The sequence below is a fragment of the Cyprinodon variegatus genome, unplaced genomic scaffold (assembly GCF_000732505.1).
Source record: "Cyprinodon variegatus isolate N-32 unplaced genomic scaffold, C_variegatus-1.0 Scaffold799, whole genome shotgun sequence".
In the NCBI taxonomy this organism is placed as follows: Eukaryota; Metazoa; Chordata; class Actinopteri; order Cyprinodontiformes; family Cyprinodontidae; genus Cyprinodon; species Cyprinodon variegatus.
Window position 1 is genome coordinate 319867 of NW_015151252.1, and position 5673 is coordinate 325539.

Consider the following 5673-nt stretch of genomic DNA (forward strand, 5'->3'; position numbering starts at 1 on the left):
GTGGACGGGGCCTTAGATGTTCTTTATTTCCTGAAACTATAGAGAAGACACATAAACTGTTATAACCTTGCAAAGCTAAAACCTCCGACAAAGGGTGGAACATCAGCTTTTGATTTGGAGTGTTTATCTCACAGAATGTGACCACAACATAAGACACCCTACCAGAGATTGTTTTGGACATTTAAATCAATTTAGCCAATTAGTTCACAGATCATTTCATAGGGTACAGTCACACAGTTTATTCATATGTGCAGAACTTTAGCTGCAGACTAAAATATAGCAATGACCCAGTAATAAAGCTTCACTGAGTCTGCTTTAAAATGGAAGTAGAACCTCCATTTAATTTTTTTTTAACTCTTAGGGTCAGTCATAGGGAATAAAATATTATTAGCAAGTAATATGAATAAATGAAAGAAGATGATGACATAAAATAAGTCATATCTCCAGTCATGGCACTGCAGAACACATGAATCCCTCTGACCTTACAGTACATGGTTCCATAGAGTCCAGCGCACCCCTCTGCAGCTAAAACTGGTTCTTAATGGTGAAGATTATGTTAATTCTATATAAAAACAACAGGAAGATGTTGGTTAAAAAATGGTTAAAACAATAAGATAAACATGTACTTATAATATGGGATTAATATGGACGGACGGAAAGACCTGTAGCTTCTGCATTTCAAGAATACTACTTTTCTCACTGTAGTACAGTTGTCACAAGATAGATAAACGGGGTTTTTCTAAAACCAAAGCAAGTAAAAACCCTTTTTTATAAACTGAAGTTTAATTGAAATTTATTTGAAAATGTCCAAAATACTTTGAATTACTAATTCCCCTTCAGAACAGAGTAATTACGTTTTTAAGCTCAAATCAAAAGTGTTTGGATGGTAGCTCTATCAGCATTTGTAAGCATTGTACTTGTCCAACATTGCTTTTTTGACTCATAATTAGTTTTTGTATTACATAATAAGAAACGTAGATGTGGTTTAGTTCATACAAAAACAAAAACATATAAACCAGTTCGCAAACCCAAGCATTCACACCTAACAAATTAGAGCTCTAAGTCTGCTGATGCTGAAATATAAGTTCTCAATGACTTGTATGATCCTTCTTTATCTCAAACAAAGGTAAAATGCAAATTAGCCTGTGGTGTCGTAACCTAATTCTTTGCATTGTGGTGGACCAGCTCCAGAGCAGATGGTGCTATCAATTATTGAGTCTGTAAAGATGAGAATGCCCTCAATCAGATTAAGCAGATTATGCCAACATGAACTCCCTCCTGAACCAGTCTCAACGTCTTGAACAAACACAGGGCATGTATGCAGCATGTAAGAGTGTGTTTGATATCTGCTACATTTAAATTAAATATATATGATTCATATTGTCAGACAGTTATCTAACTTGATTGAAGAAAGAAAATAACGACTGAGACCCTACCAAGATGCTCAGCACTACACCCAAACCAACACATGTCCCTATAATCCCATCAACCCACTCTTGAGTGTGTGAAGAAGCCGCAAGAGTGGGAGAAGGCCTGCAGCGCCTACAACATTGTAGTCCCTCCACCCTGCTGGGATCTAATTGAAGAAACAAGTGCTGGGTACAAAGTAAAGCCCTACAGCTCACTGGGACATTAATACTTGGCCTGTGTGAAAAATACTTGAGAAAAACCTGGGAGAATTGTGGCGTGTAAATCTGAGAAACAGGATTTTAGTGTGGGGGTGCAGAAGAAGAGGAAGAGCATTTTAACACCAGCTTACGCTGCATGTATGGAACAGTTGAAAGCTGCCTGCATGGTGAATCATCTGTTCTACCAGGGTGGCCAAAAAGCTTGCAATCCAGTCAGCAAATTTCATTTTTTACTTTGCAACTTGTGGAATATAAATTGCATTTATATAATTTCAACCAATCTATCGATCACCTTTTTTTCTATTGTAACCAAAGTGCAGTACATAAAAACAAGTTAAGAGTAAATAAATAATAACCAGGTTCACAACAGAAGTGCTACACAAATCTATAACAATACAAATATGTTGAGATAAGTTAAACCATAAGTTAAACCATTGACCTACATGGTTTTCCATCATCAGATATCTTCAAACATTAAAGAAATAATGATTTAAGAAAGAATTTCTAGACTTCATCTCACTCCTTTTAAAAGTATGTAGTTTGATTATTTGAGGATTTTTTTGTTTGTTTGTTTTGTTGAAACACACCATAAAGCTTCCTTTGTTATTTAAAAAAAACAAAAATAAACAGATATCCATCTATATATATATGATATTATATATCAATATATTTGATAAACATGTTTGCAGAGAAATCTTCTGTCACATTTTGTGGAGATTCTTACATGTTGTGATTCATGTTCTTTCTTTGTAATTTCAGCCTGCAGCTTGATTGACTGTTTTTAGAGTCATTAACTTTCATGTCTGTTTTGCACTGTGGGCCAAAGCAGATGTGGAATATTCCTTTTTCAGAGTCTCTAAGCTTTTTTTTTTTTTTTGTCAGTCCCTTCAGAATCAAAGCACTTATTGTATAAGCCAAAAGAAAGCTTTGGTTGTACTAGTGTCAGACTCTTAAAGCTGCTGTGGGCAACTTCAAGACTTTGAAGAGCCGAATGCATTTAATTTGGGCACCTTGTTGGACCATCTACTGCTAATAAACATCTCAATTTTGACAAGTGATTCAGTTAAGCCTCAGATTATTTTTGTAACTGACAATAAAAAATATGTCTGAGACTGATCCAACACAAGTAGACAGCTCTGAGTGTGTTTGTGAGGGAATCAATGAGAAGAAAAAAAAATTATAAAAAAAAACAATAAAAAGAGTTTGAAACCAGATATTCACATAAACTAAGATGTAACCCTTTTCCTTTGTTTGACATTACGGTACATCAAACTAAGCCTTTACTGTATATTACACAACACAGGATGCAAGATAAGGCTGAAAGTCGGCCCAGTAAAAAAAAAAAAAAAGAATTCTTGCACGACTGAAAATTCCCCCCCAGAAAGGGCAAAAAATTTAGTGTATGTCTGCCCTAATGCATAATACATTTCTGTAAATAAATCCCTGTGATTATTACACGCTGTAGCTTTTAACAAAACCACACAAAATTATGCTTCACCTCCATATCTTACAAACGGGATAGTGTTAATTGGCTGGCTTCGCTCTTATTTTTTTATTTGTAACAATCGTCATCATGGCCAGATTTAATGATACCAAAGGTAATTACATAAAAGGCCGAGCTCTATTTATCTGAGCTCATTTGCAAAGTATCAACTGCTTCTTTTTATCCCAGTGGTCTCTTAACTCACATAGGAGACTCAGTTTAAAGTGGAAAAAGATGCACTCCTGTTTTATCTATGCTTGAAAATGCATGTTTTGGTCTTTAAGAAATATTTTATCCATTATTGCTTGACAACCCAAAAATTAAAAAGCAAACAAACTATGGTTTGATTCATGCTCTGTTTTTTTCTATTAGTATAAAAGAAACAAAGCAGCAGTCGTTTGATGGCTTTTGGGAACAGGTGCTACAATTATTACAGAGGATGGACCATTATTTCAACTGTCTCCATGGTTATGTTAACTCCAAAATGCCATTTCTTTGATCCATTCTTTACTAGTTGGGATTTTATATTATTTCGTCCTCAATAACAATCTAAAACAGTCCCCTTTGTGACAGCTAGAGCTGTTTTATTTATCAGCCGACCGTCAACATGGGCAAGTTTGACTGAGTCACTTTCTTGAAGCTGTTTCCTGCCTTTTTGTAAAATCAACACTTAAACTGTGAATAATCCATGAGAACATAGATATTTATTCTTTAACCAGAGGTTTCAAAAAATAAGGTAGCTTTTTCTGGACAAGCCTTTTTATGCTTTGCAATAATTCATATTGAGAAATCCTTAAAGGTTCTACCTGCTGTAGGATTTGTCGATGTACAGTACTGAAGTGTCCTGATTCAAAACAGAAGGACACAGTTACGAGGCAAGACAGACCGTGGGATCATTTAAAAAAGTTGTTATTTAGAAATGGTGGATGAGAGTAGCAGTGGCTAGAGCGTCTGAGTCAGGAAACTCTGGAGGGAGGAAAACACACGTTAGTGACTGCATAAATCTAACGGAGGAAAACTTTGAATGTGAGTCACTAACCTGGTTGGCAAATTCAGTCAGTGCCCTGAGAACAAGGTAGGATCCAGCCGGTGGGCTCCCAACAGTAGACAGCAGTTGGCCCCCAGAGTACCCCAGGCAGAGTCAGAGGTCCAGGAGCCCAAAAACAGGTCTGGCAAACAGATCTTAACAGGAACAGACAGGCTCAGAGGTCTAGGAGTCCAAAGACAGTTCAGGTAAACTGTTCAGACAGGAATAGGCAGGTTCAGAATCAGGTAATCAGAAACACTCAGGTATGCTAAAAAGACTTTTACCACAGGCTGGAGAGAGCAAGAATAATCTGTCCCTGATGACTGGATGCAAGCAGCTTAACCTCTTAATATCCACCTCATTCTGGGTAATCCTCGCCTATTTTGCATACCCATATGGAAAAGCAAATAACTTAGGAACTCAAGTACATTATTTGAAAGCTAAAACCTCTAGTTTTTGAATATATACATTAAAATTGGGTGACTAGAACACAGACCAAGCTGTATCAGTTCAAACATGACTCAATGTTGTTGTTTTTTTTTTATTCTCTGAAATGATAGGTCTTTTTTGAACAGCAGTAATAAAGATATTCTTGAGAAAAAGTTGGTGTTATTGTATTATATTTGTTCTACATCATGTCAACCACAAATGTAGAAAATGTCAGTCCTCCAGCTATAACAGTTCCAGAGCTGTGGGATTTGGAACTTTTGGTGTCATCTTGGAGTTGCGCGCAATGGCTCCACCTGCTGGTAAAAAATTTTCCGGTGGAATTTTATGCATTCTGAATTATTACCCCCCTTAATGTCCACTGGGTCGCCGGCAACCCGGTGGGTTTTAAGAGGTTAAATAGAGGCCGGAGCAGGTGGATAAGATGAGGGGTAATGAGTAAACAGGCAGAATTGGACAGATAAATGAAATGAGCAATTGAGCCAATAATCAGTGCCCACATCATGACATGAAGCCCCAAACATATTTTTGACCAATCACACAAAAGAAAGAGAACACGGTGCAGGAACAGAATTATGTCATGTTTTTCGTGCATCCCTGAAAGATAAAAATAAATCTGTTAATGCAGACCACGTCTTGCCTTTGCTTGGAAGGTATGTCCATTTGTCTTTCCCTATTTGAAGAATAACCAAAATAAATTGGTCCGCATTGTTCTTTATCTTGTAAAAAACCCTTGGTTCCGAAAATGTTTTGGCACTCAAACTATGAGATGATTATCATGGGTGCCAATAAGTATGGATAGAGGGTGCTGTGCATGTTGATTTTTTTTTTTTTTTCCTTTTCACTAAAAGAGCTCTTTAACTTTAAAATGCTCTAACTGGAGATTGCTAGAAATCCAAGGGGAATCGGCTTGGGGTTTGTGGGGGTTAATTAGACAGCAAGATGTAAGGGAGGAGACTGAATGAGACATCTGTCCCTCCTAAACATCTGATTAGCAGAAGAGGGACAGCAGGCCGAGCATTGAAAATAAGGAAAGGCTTCTTTTTATTCTTTTTATTCTAGTTACACACAGAAATAGATGTGAGGAG